General features: G+C 35.6%; 1 protein-coding gene across 5 annotated transcripts in view; it reads left to right on the top strand.

Moving 5' to 3' along the window:
- CTTNBP2 (cortactin binding protein 2) overlaps window positions 1-14001 on the top strand; it is a 159631-nt gene that overhangs the window by 60955 nt on the left and 84675 nt on the right. The gene's annotated exons all lie outside the window — the stretch shown is intronic.

Below are 14001 nucleotides of genomic sequence, written 5' to 3'. Positions count from 1 at the left end.
TCAGCTGCAGACCTCAAGCCTCCTGCTCACATGTGTTTCATTTAAACCAACCTCCTCCTCCTCTCCCCCTCCCCCACCATCACACACATATTCCTTTCACTTGAGTATCTGCTTCAAAGAGTACAAAGTTCAATGAAAACTTGTGATGATAATAAGGAAATAAGTAAATAGAAATTTAAATTTTGCCCTTCTAATATGCTGCCAAGACTATCGATGCCTTTTATTAGAAAAGAGAGTGAGAAAGCTAGAAGCTCATGCTGTGTGGTTTGATTAAAATTAAAACTAATATGTTCTCTCCACCATTATTATTAAAGCATAAATTAAAATGTTTCTTTTATTTGGCCTTTTCAGAGAACTTCTAATATCTCATATGTAACACCTAGTTGATGGTTAACCTGAATGCACTATACTTATAAATATTTATGATACATGTTGTCATTTCATGTGTGTCTTTTCCCTGAAATTTCATCTTTACATTAACATATAAATGTCAGTGTTCTGGTGTAGGTGCTGCATAAAAGGAAACATTTTTCTCAGTATGTTGCATGGTAGAAAACTAAAGCACTGAGTAAAAGAAAAATAGAAGGCTTTCCATTGATGTAAGGCAAAATCAGAATTTTACTCTGGACTCTACAAAGCCCTGCAGACAACCACTAAGATATCTGGAGGTTTTCAAAACTCCCCACAAACCACATACACAAGAGCCAATGAATTTCAGCTGATGTCACTGAAACTCATTTGTATTTCTTGGATGGGATACATTTCAATTATGCCTGTAATGTGTCAAATGAGTTATTTCATAATAAATTATTTCTGCTGGACTTTGTATTGTGTTATAAAAAATTAAGAAAACATTTTGTTGTCATTGAATATATAAAAAATACTTTTCTAAAATTTTACTTCTGTTCTGCCTTTAACAAAACTCATTTCTCTTTTAGGAGAAAAAAAGAACACTTCTAGTTGGATCAAAGATTTTATTATCTAGCTGATTTTTTTTTAAATCAACTTACATCCTGTTTGTTTCTGAATGACTGGGTCATTTCCAACCTGGCTGATAGTGAAAGGAAATTGTTTCTGTCCTATGGGTCCTGAGAGGCTAATATAAAATGAGCCAGTGGTGTGTCTCCCATGTATAATGGGAATACAGGAGTCCTTTATAGCCAAATTCATTGGCTGTGTCATCTCAGTGAAGGGTTTCTCTGACAGGGAGTGCTACATTTTGTCCTTAAAAAATATTATATTTTAGTAGATTATAGTGTATGCGAAGAGTTATAATTTGTACTCTTACCCTGTGTCTTAAAAAGAAAATACCGTATCAGCTGATGAAAGCAGAAACACCAAAGTCATCCCTTTAACAACAAAATTACCTGTCACCTTTAGTCCTCTGAAAGCAAATATTTTAACCAAATGTCTTCAATTCCCTCGCATGTAGAGTAAATTGCAGCTTTAGACATCTAAAAGCCATAAGGAAAAAAAATCCATTATTTTAAATGAGTTCAGTTCTTTAAATCACTGCCAGAGCAAATGTCTGGGAAAGCAAAGGCTCCATTAGCTATGATTCAAGTATTTATTATCTGACATCGGGCATATCTCTTTGGTAATTCTAAGACACTTGGCCTGAGCGCTGCTCTAGTTTGCCTCTCAAGGCAGGAGAACAGGGTCTGTGCTCATTCATGCATTGGCTCCTGCTGTGACTACGAATAGGCGTGTTAACTGTTTGGTAATATGTGTGCCAGGGAAATTTGGGCAAGAGTCAATCTGGCAAATGGACTGAGGCTCTGAAGCCACTTTGAATAAGCTAATGAGTAATCATCATGGGGAACTTTGCCTCTGGTAATCCACTTCCCATTTTGAGCCAGTAACCCAGGATGGAATGATATTTGGAGGTTTTTTTTTTTTTTTTTAATCTTGTCTATCATCTTTTAATAGAATTTCCATTCTGATTTCTTTGAACAGTAGGGAGGAAATCTATATATTTTCAAACATTTTCTTCGCATTCAGGAAGTATAAATTCTAGCCCTGAAGAAGGAAAGGCCTTTTAATTTGATCAGAACTTTGAATCTGTGTAGCCAAAATAATAACCAGGAAATTCAGAGGGGGAACAATTCTTTTCACCAGTGAAAAAACTAAAAATAACTGTGTGTATTAGATACAGCTCCTTCTACGTGGCAGCGCAATATAAATAGGTGAGTTGCATGGCAATAGATGCCTCAGACAGGATTCTTAGTTTTGAGCTGGTGAAGCCAATGTTCATTGAGAAGGCAGAAAGGGCATTTGTTGTCTGGTTTATAGAAATAGTTGGCTTACATCGTGGTTCAGCATGGCTAGCAAAGCGTAGAAGACTAGCTCTTCCCAGCCAGCATCACAAACAAGTACCGTCTGCAGAGCTATTCTGCAGGAGGAGATGCTTCTGCTGATGAGAAATGGATGCTGCAGCTTGCTTTTCACCCTGTTGATGCCAGACAGCACTGGTGCCCTCACTGCTCCAGATCCTGAGTGGTCCCTCCCCAGGTCCTTCTTTTTTGTATCACTCATTACCTATTTGAAGCCTAAGACAGGTGCATATCATTAGCCAAGCTTAGACTACACAGAAGACCAGGAAAGCAACTACTGGACATATTTAGCTTCTACAGGGGAGAATCATAAAGTAGAGAATTCTCCTAACATAGGAAGGAGTTTCCAGTGCTAGACAACCAAAGAAATGGAAATGGGTCAGAAAAGAACAAAATATTTGTTTTGTTTCCTTGATTTCATATGCCCATTTCTTCTTACAATTGTACTTTATTCTGCCATTTTTATTCCATGTTCTCTACTTCATTATATATTGCTTACCACATATATAAATGTATTTTCATTTTAAATTGCTTTTTAGACTTTCATTCAGTAATAACATGGTAGAGAATCATATGTAATAAAATTGTCAGGAGAGGATTTAGGACATTTTGCACATGAAAGATTATTTAGCTCATTCCTGAGTCTTTTTTGTTGCATTGTTACATTAAAAAATGCATTTTGATTCCCCAGGAGCATTGCAGAGCCATTGTCAAGGGGGTGTTGGAGATTGAGATCTGTGGCTCTGAGTAGAAATTTCAAGGAGAGAGCAGTTTGCCTGATCCATGTAAATAGAAATGAGCCAGCCGGGCATGGTGGCTCACCCCTGTAATCCCAGCACTTTGGGAGGTCCAGGTGGGCGGATCACAAGGTCAGGAATTCAAGACCAGCCTGACCAACATGGTGAAACCCTGTCTTTACTAAAAATACAAAACTTAGTCAGGTGTGGTGGCATGCACCTGTAATCCCAGCTACTCAGGAGGCTGAGGGAAGAGAATCGCTTGACCCCGGGAGGCAGAGCTCACAGTGAGCCAAGATCGCACAATTGCACTCCAGCCTGGGCAACAGAGCGAGACTCTGTCTCAAAAAAAAAAAAAAAAGAGAAAAAGAAGAAAGAAATGAGCCAAACCTCTGTTTCCAGGGCTTGCCTTCCCACTCTTGAAACTCTAGATTCTAGATTAAGAGGGAGGGGCAGATGAGAACTGTATAGCCCAGATCACTGAATGTTAGCCACAGCCCCTTTGAAATTAAAAATGAAAGGAAAAAAATGAAAAGATCTCTTAATATATCTTGTTGTTATGTATTTGTTTATCAGATTGAGCAGATGGGTTGGAGTGCCCCGGGAGAGAAGAGGACAGGGATGCAACGAGCCTTAAAAGATTTTGGGAGAGCAATCAAGAGTATGGTTAAATGTCGTAAGAGTATTTTGTGGTGTGGCAGATATGCACTCTGCTTTCTCAATTTATAAATGGCCGTAATTGCTTTCCTTTCAGTTTTCCACTTTGAATTAGAACTAATTGCCTTTACATCGCTGCTTTGCTCCCACCTACATAGTTTTCCCTTTCATTCTATAAAACCATGTGTTTGGTGCCTCTTCATTCATAGCTTCCAGTTTGGGTGCTATTCTTGGAGCAGCCACCCACTTTCTCACTACCAGTGAAGCTGCGTTCATTCTTCTGAGCTCTTCCACACAATCCACTGCTTTTTGCAAAAGAGTTTGGTGTTACTGCTCCATGCAAAGTTTCCCTCAGCCCCTGGTTGAGAGTGGTTCGAAGGAGATATAAATTTGACAATAACATAACAAAGTCACCTGGAACGCCATAATTTATGTATACTGTGGTTCCTTTTTAACTTAGTATGTGGTCCTGCCATCTGATCATCTCTTTAAAATTTGTGTAGTCCTACAATCAAATCAGTGGAATTTATGGATTTTCATATCCTTTGTAGTTTCTAGTGTGGTTCCTTGTACACAGTTTAGATATTTTCTCTTCAAAAGTTCTTTAAGACATTGCTTGTGATAATGTGTGAACAAATTAATACCAAGATGACTCAAATTTCAACAAGTGCACATTCACTGCTGTTATACTGACTTGAACAATTTTTTTAAAAATCTGTAAAAGTAGTATTGGAAACTACTTTATTGATGATAGGAAAAAATATAGGAAAGAGCCAACGACTCTTGATGGTGATGATGACAGGAGGTTTCAAAATTATATGATTAAATTCAGAGAGCTTAAGGGATTCCCCGGAGATGTAATGAGCTCGCAGTGTATGCCGTGTCCTATTAAATCAACTCATTTGATCCTTAGGATATTGTTATTACATACAGTAGAGGCTATTATTATTGCATTTTAAGCATAAGTAAATTAAGGTCACAGAGAAGTTGAACAGCTGTGCCTATTGGCTTGAAGACAAGCAGTCTGCCTTCAGAGTCCACATACTTAACTGCTGTGTGAGGGCGACTTTCCTATAGCCACTCGGTGGTAGAACTCAGATCTCCTGCTTCTCAGGCTTCCTATATGTACTGTATTTCTTCCTTACTGCTAGAAAAGTTGAAAATCCTTAATACTTTGGATTCTTTGTGATTTTTATGTCATTCCCTCAAGCCATTTAAGATTGAGAGACACAGATTTTAACACATGTATTCCCCCACAGCTCTACAATCAAGAGAATATCCCAAAGTTTAGAGGGAAAAAATGCCTATATGATATTGGATCAAAAGACCAGCTCTAAAACGCTTATTAAATATATGATCGATCTAGTTCATGCTTCAAAAAGAGCTAAAAACATGAAGGTCAGGTATTCAAAAGACGTTCAAAATGTATTAATAAAGATTGAAACAATCAAGAAGAGAGGCCACAGAAAAGATTTTGCTTGAAATAGGTCATTTTTCTACGTATCATGGAGAATGAACATGCAGGAAATTTTTGAAGTTCCAGGGCACATGTGCAAGATGTGCAGGTTTGTCACATAGGTAAACATGTGCCATGGTGGTTTGCTGCACCTGTCAACCCATCACATAGGCATTAAGCTCAGCCTGCATTAGCTATCCTTCCTGATGCTCTACCCCTGCCATGCCCCAACAGGCCCCAGTGTGTGTTGTGCCCCTCCCTGTGTCTATGTGTTGACATTGTTCAGCTCCCACTTATAAGTGAGAACATGCAGTGTTTGGTTTTCTGTTCCTATGTTAGTTTGCTGAGAATAATAGCGTCCAGCTCCATCCATGTCCCTGCAAAGTGTGTGATCTTGTTCGTTTGTACAGCTTTATAGTATCCCATGGTGTATATGTACGACATTTTCTTTATCCAGTCTGTCACTGATGGGCATTCGGGTTGATTCCATGTCTTTGCTATTGTGAATAGTCATATATGAAATTTGTAATAATGAGTTAGGACTTTTCAGTTTGATCACAGTTTGATCAGCTTTTGCATTTTTGGTAGAAATACCATGTCTGTGATGTTGTGTTTTTCATAGTACGTAAGATTCAAAAGGCATATGATCACCAGAAAAAAAAAATGTTTGTTATATACACTAGTGGTTTGAGAAACTTACTGGCTCATAACATTTATTAAAATTGAAGCCGGGCTTGGTTGGGTGCAGTGGCTCACACTTGTAATCCCAGCAGTTTGGGAGACTGAGGCAGGCGGATCACTTGAGATCAGGAGTTTGAGGCCAGCCTAGCCAACGTGATGAAACTCTGTCTCTACTAAAAATACAAAAATTAGCCAGGTATGTTCTCGCATACCTGTAGTCCTAGCTACTCAGGAGGCTGAGGCAAAAGAATCTCTCGAACCCAGGAGGCAGAGGTTGCAGTGAGCTGAGATCACCCCACTACACTCTGGCCTGGGCAACAGCGAGACCCTATCTCATTCATTCATTCATTCATAAATAAATAAAGGCCAGGCTTTTGAACATCAAAAAGCAGTTATTCAAATTTAATCTACCATATGAAATTATTAAAAATCATGTATCATGATTTACTTATATTTACCTTTTTTAAGGACAAAATATAGTTCCTTCTCCAATGCCATTTGGTACCCATTTCTTCAGGAATATTATTGGCTCTCTTCTCCCTGCAGTAGCCTTTTCTGGTTTCCTGGGGTAATGCTTTAACTCTGTAAGTCTCCTGGTGCATTCTTCTCTACAACCTGATTCTCACCCTCTCTTTACTTATGTCTCTTGATGGGTTCCAGACATACCTTTTTGGATGAGTCACAACTCCCTTAATACATAAAAAAGTCATTCTTCCTTGGCCTTTCTTTTCTTTTCATTTTTAAACTTTATTTTGAAGCTTTTTAAAAAATAATTTCGATTTTATTTTAGATTTAGGGGGAACATGTGCAGGTTGACATTGGCATATTGTATGATGCTGAGTTTTGGGGTGTGATTGATCCTGTCACCCAAGTAGTGAGCATAGTACCCAATAGGTAGTTTTTCAGTCCTTTCCCCTTTCCCCTCTTTTGGAGTCCTCAGCATCTATTGTTCCTATCTTTTTATGTGTACCCAATGTTTGGCTTCTACTTACAAGTGAGAACTTGTGGTATTTGGTTTTCTGTTCTTGGATTAGTTCACTTAGAATAATTACCCCCATCTGCATCCATGTTGCTGCAAAGGACGTGATTTCATTCTTTTAGTTGGCATATATGTGTATACGTATGGCGTATATGGTGTATATGTACCGCATTTTCTTTATCCAGTTCACTGTTGATGGGCACCTAGGTTGATTCCATGTCTTTGCTGATTGTGAATAGTGCTGAGATAAACATAGGCATGCATGTGTCTTTTTGGTAGAACAATGTATTTTCCTTTGGGTGTATACCCAGTTATGGGTTTGCTGGGTTGGATGGTATTTCTGAGTTCTTTGAGAAATCTCCAAACTGCTTTCCACTGTGGCTGAACTAATTTACATTTCTACCGACAGTGTATAAGTGTCCTCTTTTCTCCACAGCCTCTTCAGCATCTATTTTTTTTTTTTGACTTTTTAGTAATAGCCATTCTGACTGGTGTGAAGCGGTATCTCATTGTGGTTTTGATTTGCATTTCTCTGATATTAGTGATATAGAGCATTGTTTCATGTTTGTTGACTACTCGTATATCTTCTTTTGAGAAATGTCTGTTCATGTCCTTTGCCCACCTTTTTAATTGGGTTATTTGGTTTTTGCTTGTTGATTTAAGTTATTTATAGATTCTGGATGTTAGACCTTTGTCAGATGCATAGTTTATGAATATTTTCTCTTATTTTTTAGAGTGTTTATTCATTGAGTGTTTCTTTGGTCATGTAGAAGCTTTTTAGTTTAATTAGGTCCCATTTAACAATTTGTATTTTTGTTGTGATTGCTTTCAAGGTCTTAGCCATAACTTTTTTTTTTTTTTTTTTTTTTTTGCCAATGCTGAAGTCTAGAATGGTATTTCCTCGATTTTCTTCTAGGATTTTTATAGTTTGAGATGTTATGTTTAAATATTTGATCCATCTTGAGTTATTTTTTGTATATGTTGAAAGGTGTGGATCCAGTTTTGCTCTTCTGCATAGGACTATTTTGAAGCTTTTAAAAGAAATCCTTCCTCATATTCAAGTGATTACCATATCTGTTTCTTATATAATTGTAATTTTCCTCTATTGTAGTGCCGCTTACATTTTCCAAACTTTTAATTTTGATATAATTTGAACCTTACAGAAAAGTTGCAAGAATAGTATGGTATCAGCATTCTTTACCCAGATTCACAGTTGTTTATATTTTATCTAATCTGCTTTATTTTTTCCTTTTCCTTTACACACATACATGCGTGAGCGCACACACACAGATATTTTTCCAAACCATTAGAAAATAAATTAAAGACATATGGTTTTTTACTCCTAAATATTTTGATGTATATTTACTAAGAATAAGGACAATCTCTTACATAATCACCATACAGTTTTTTAAAATGAGGAAATTTGTAATTGAAACAGCATTTTTTCTAATCCACATATTCATTTCCCCCCAGTTGTTCCAATAATGGTCTTTGTAGCAATTATTTTCCCAATTCAAGATCAGGCATTGCATTTAATTGTTATTTCTCTTTAGTCTCCTTTAAGCTGCAACAGTTCTTCAATCTTTCTTTGCTTTATTTACCTTGATATTTCTGAAGAGCATGGGCTAGGTATTTTGTAAAACGTCACTCAATTCAAGTTTGTCTAATGTTTCCTGATGATTTTATTCAGCTTTTGCATGTTTTCCTCACTGTTTAGTTGTTATTGTTCCTTTTGTGTTAATAACTAATTTGTGGAGAAATATGTTGATATTCTTTAAATATCTTATTCATTAAATGTTCACCTGCTAGTTTTAGAATCCACTGATGATTTTCCAACCCCATTATTCCTTCTGCATTTTTTATGTGGCATTCTGCTGTAAGGAAAAGCTTTTCTTTCTCCCCTGTTTACTTGTTTATTACATCAGTGTGGAGTCATGGATGCCTATTTGATGAGTTCAAAACTTACCATCACTATCTGTCCCAGATTTGGCCACTGGGAGCCCTCTTAAGCTGGCTTCTTCTATATATTCTCATCATTTTTGAGCACTTGCAGCAAGATACTCCAGGCTCATTTTGTGTTTTCTTTAACCCAATGCTTGGACTTAGGTATTTCTTCCAGGAGCACTGTTTCCTATTTAATGGGAGATGGTACTTAGCAACAAATCTGGAGCTAGGAAATTACATATATTTATCATATTCATATGTACACAAAACATAGCTATATATCTTGTCTGTCTCTCTATGTATCAGGCTGTCAGTATACTGACACTGACATTCCTGAATCTAATTCCAAGCCATAGAGTATATGCCAGTCCTTTTTCTATTTATGACTCCTATTTTCCACCAGTGAGAAACCCGATTTTCACTGTACTTCAGTATATTTACTCATTTACTGAAGTGTGGAACACACAGAGTAGTTTCAGAATTACTTACTCATACTGCAGTATAAGGCCAAAATGAAAACCTGGAATTCAAAATTAGTTTACAGATTCTTAAGGAAAAGTTTACAGGAAGTACAATTCACATATCTTAAGTCTAAAAATTAATGAGTTTTGAAAATGCATACATGTGGGTAATCTGTGCATCCCCCACCCCACCAACAAGATATAGAATATTTCTATCACCACATAAAAAGGTTCCTGCAGTACCTACCCAATAAGTCCCTCCCCTAACTCAGGAAACTGCTGAGCACTATTCTGATTTTTTCATCATGGATTAGTCTTACCTATATTAGAATTTTAGGTAAACGATGACTATTGTTTTAATAGTTAGCCTTAAATTCAGGAGCTGTTAGTCTTCCAGCTTTGTTTGCTTTATCTAAATTGTTTGGCTAGTCTGAATCCTTTGGGCTTCCCTACAAAAAAAAAAAATTAAGGGCAGTTTGGCTTCTCCAAAAGTTTGCAGGGATCAAAATTTCACTGAATCTATAGACTAATTTTGTGAGAACTGACATCTTAGTAAAGTAGAGTCTTCCAACTCATAATTGTAGTACATTTCTCCATTTATTCAGATCTTTAATCTCTTAGCAACATTTGGCTTCTATCAGTGTAGTGGTCTTAGAAGTCATTTGTTGCTGTTACTCATATTTTATTTTTTGATGCTATTGTAAATAGCATTATTTGTTTAAGAATTTCAAATGTTGTTAATGTGCAGGTATTCAATTGACTTTGTATGTTCACACTGTATTCTGTAATCTTGCTATATTACTTAAATAGTTCTAGCCATTATTTTGTATATTCATGATTTTCTAGGTTAAAAATATAAAATATATGATCTATAGAGAACATTTTACTTATTCCTTTCCAAATTATTTGCCTGCCTGCCTTTTTCTTCTTCCCCACCACTGCCCTGGAATTATTGCAGTGACTAGAACCTCCAGTGCAATGTTAAACAGAAGTAGTGAAAGTAGACTTTATTGTCTTTTTCTTAGGGAAAAAATATTTCATGTTTCATCATTAAGTACAATGTTAGCTGTGCTTTTCATAGATGCTCTTTATCTCATTTGAGGTTTCATTCTATTCTTTGTTGGAAGGTTTTTTTTTATCATGAATGGTTTTGATTTAAAAAAATAGTTTATTCGCATTTGTTGACATAATCCTGGTGTTTCTCTTTTATCTTTTAATATATTGAGTTACACAGATTGATTTTCAAATATTAAACCAACTTAGACCCCTAAGGTAAATCTCACATGGTCACCTTTTTATTACTTTTTTTATATATTGGTGGATTTCATTTGCCTATATTTTGCTAAAGAGTTTTGTGTCTGTGTCCAAGAGAGATGTTTTCTCTGTAAATTTAAAAAATATTTTGTTTTGTATAGAGGTAATTTTTTGTTCACAAAGTGAGTTGGAAGTCTTTTCTATTTTCTGAAAGGGTGTAAGTTTGGCATCATTTTTTTTTCTTTAATATTTTCTAGAACATCAGTACAGCCTTATAAGCTAGGAGTTTTCTTTGGGAAGAAGTTTTTAATCGTGAATTTAGTTTCTCTTAAAAAAATATAAAGCCATTCCAATTTTCTATGTCATTTTGTGTAATTTCTGAAAGTGTAGGTTTCAGAGGTTTTTTAATTTATTGAACTTATTGGCACAAAGTTATCCTTTTAATATTTCTTTAATCTGTAGTGATATCCCCTCTTTCATTCCTGTTATTTGTAATTTGTGTTTTTCTCTATTTCTAGATCTGGTTTTCTACATATTTAGCAATATTATTAATCTTTTAGATGAGATACAATTTTTGGCTTTGTTAATTTCTCTATCATTTCTTCTGTTTCATCAATTTCTTTGGTATTTGATTCCTTCTACTTTGGATTTACTTTGTCCATCTTTTCCTAGCTTCTTAACGTGAAACTAGAATGATTGATTTGAGGCAGCTCTTCTAAAGTAAACATTTAAAGCCATATCGGCCTTAGCTGCTTTTAGATGCTCTGCTTTCAGAGTCCCACAAATTTTGGTATGCTGCGTTCTTATGTTCATTCAGCCCCAAATATATTCTAAATTTGTGATTTCCTCTTAATCCTCTTTACTATTTAGCAATATATTGTTTTATTTTTGAATTTTGAGGTTTTCTTAATATCTTATGATTTATTTCCAGTTTAATTCTGCTTTAGTCAGAGAACACATTCTATAAGATTTTAGCCTTTTGAAATCTATTGGTTTGGTAGTTCTCAATAGCTCAGCAAGTACATTTGAAAAGAATATCTTTTGTAGTTTTGGTATATTCTACCCTATAAATATCAATGGCCAGGTGATTTTTATAGTGTTTTCAGATATACTATTTATATTCTTGCTGAGCTTTTTAATCTAGGTTTTTTAAGTGAGATATTGTTATTATTGTAGATTTGTCTATTTTTCCTGTATTTCTGTCAGGTTCTGCTTTGTATATTTTAGAGAAAATTATCACCATTGCCATCATTTATGTTGCAGATTCTCTGTACGTAATATGTCTTTAATTTTTTGGCTGATTTCAAGATTATTTGTCTTTGTTTTCAGCAGTTTTACTATGATGTGCCTAGGTATAACTTTATATTTTTCTGCTTTGAAATTGCTGAGCTTCCTGGATTTTTGTAAGTTTGCCTTTTTAATCAAATTTGTAAATTTTGGGGCCATTTTTTCTTCCAAGATATTTTTCTTCTGCGTTCTGTCTTTTTTCTCTTTTTGGAACTCCAGTTCATGGAATTTAAACCAGTTTGTATTGCCCTAGATATAAATAAGATGCTGTTCAATTTTTTCAATCTTTTTTTCTATGCTCTTCAAATCAAATACTTTCTTTTGCTTTATTTTCAAATTAATTATTATTTTTCTTCTGCTCTCTCAAATCTGCTATTAAGCCCATTCAGTGAACTTTTTGTCAGTTTAGATATTACACTTATCAGTTCTGTTTGTACATTTGGTTCTTTTTTTATAGTTTTCGTTTGTATGCCAGGATTCCCCTTCCCCTCATTTATTATGACCATATTTTCTTTGAAAATGGCTGCTTTAAAATCCTTGTCGCTAATTCCAGCATGGATCATCTTGGGCCAGTTTTTATTGACTACTTTTCTCTAGACTAGGATTCACTTTTTCTTAATTTCATTGTCTAGTAATTTCTTATTGTATACTGAACACTGAGGATGATATGATATGTTGCAGACTCTGGATTCTGTTACCTGCTGAAGAGCTGTACTTTGTTCTAGTAAACAGTTAACCTGGTTAGATTCATATTCTGTCTCCTTGCAGTTGGCAGCATCTGAGGTCTTTGCTCAGCTCTGTCAGACATTCAGCAGCCACCTTCTGTCATTCTGTGGGGTCTGCCGCATGAATGTGTAATTCAAGGGTCAAACAAGGATGCTGGTAAACCGTGGCAACCTCAGTTTCATCCTCTGACTCCTCAAGCCCATATCACCAGTGCATTGTACTTGAGTTTCAGCTGCCAGTGCTACCAGAATAGGGAATTGCCTCCAGCTGAGCAGCTACATGAAGGCAAATCTCATCCAATGCTATGGCTCCTTTCTTACAGGAGGGTTTACTCTTCTCTCATTTCTACCTCTTTTATTGCTCTCAAGAGCCTTTAAATCACTATGTTTTATATGTTTTTCAAGGGGTTATAATTATTATCTGCAGGAGAATTAGTCTAATAACCATTGCTTCTCCATTACTGGTAGCAGAACTTTCTCTGATATATTTCATAATTGCTAAATTATAACCCCTATCTAACTTATAAAAACATTCATCTACATGTTTAATATGGTGTATTCTCTAGATTTTTGTATGCCTCTAGTGTGTTTCCAGAGGAAGAAATATAGTGCAAAGTCACACACACATTTTAAAATAATACAAATAGTCTATTGTGTTATGAATGGAAAACTTGGTATTTTTTAGTGCCGGGCACTATGCTATGTGATTTACACGTGTTGTCTTATTTAAAACCATAAAATAACATAATTAGGATCATACAGAACCAATTTTTAGAGAACTTACAAAGGTCACACAGCTAGTAAGTTCGGGATCAGAATTTAGTACTACATCTCTTATTCTCTTAAGTACACATAATTTGTCTCTGAGCTGAAATGGTCAAAGATTTTTTAATATAAAAATTATGTTTAAAGTATGGGAGTATGTTATTTTGTACTACATCCCTTATTCTCTTAAGTACACATAGTTTGTCTCTGAGCTGAAATGGTCAAAGATTTTTTAATATAAAAATGTTTATGTACTGTGTTTATATAATGTGATTGGAAGGCTCCTGTAGAGAAAAAGGTGTTTAATATTTTAAAAAGAGCAACATAATAACTGATGGAGTGAGTCCCAGAGGTGACGGGAGAGAATGAAGTTAAGCGCTGAAGGAAAGTCCAACACTGAGCAGATGGAAACCTTTCCCCCTTAGATTGAAGGGTAGGAAATATAGATTGGTGTTGCTATGAAAAAGCTTAAAGGAGGAGATAGGATGAAGAGGGGAAGTGAGTGAGTTTGAATGTTTTTGATAAAGGAGTCTGTAAAGAGAGACTAAGTCAGTTGAGTGGTCACTGGGTGAAGATTTGGGGAAAGGCAGAGGTTTGAAATATCCCCTGTAGTAAATGGCAGAGGAAGCTAAATAAAGTTAGGTAGAGTGATTGATGGTTGGGAGTCAGAGATTGAGTTTAGAGCCATGTGTTTATAGGTATATCAATTGTGAGGTTTCCTC

The sequence above is a fragment of the Gorilla gorilla genome, chromosome 6 (assembly GCF_029281585.2).
Source record: "Gorilla gorilla gorilla isolate KB3781 chromosome 6, NHGRI_mGorGor1-v2.1_pri, whole genome shotgun sequence".
NCBI lineage: Eukaryota > Metazoa > Chordata > Mammalia > Primates > Hominidae > Gorilla > Gorilla gorilla.
The sequence above is the reverse complement of the archived record's forward strand: the minus strand, read 5'-3'. Positions and strand labels throughout refer to the sequence as shown.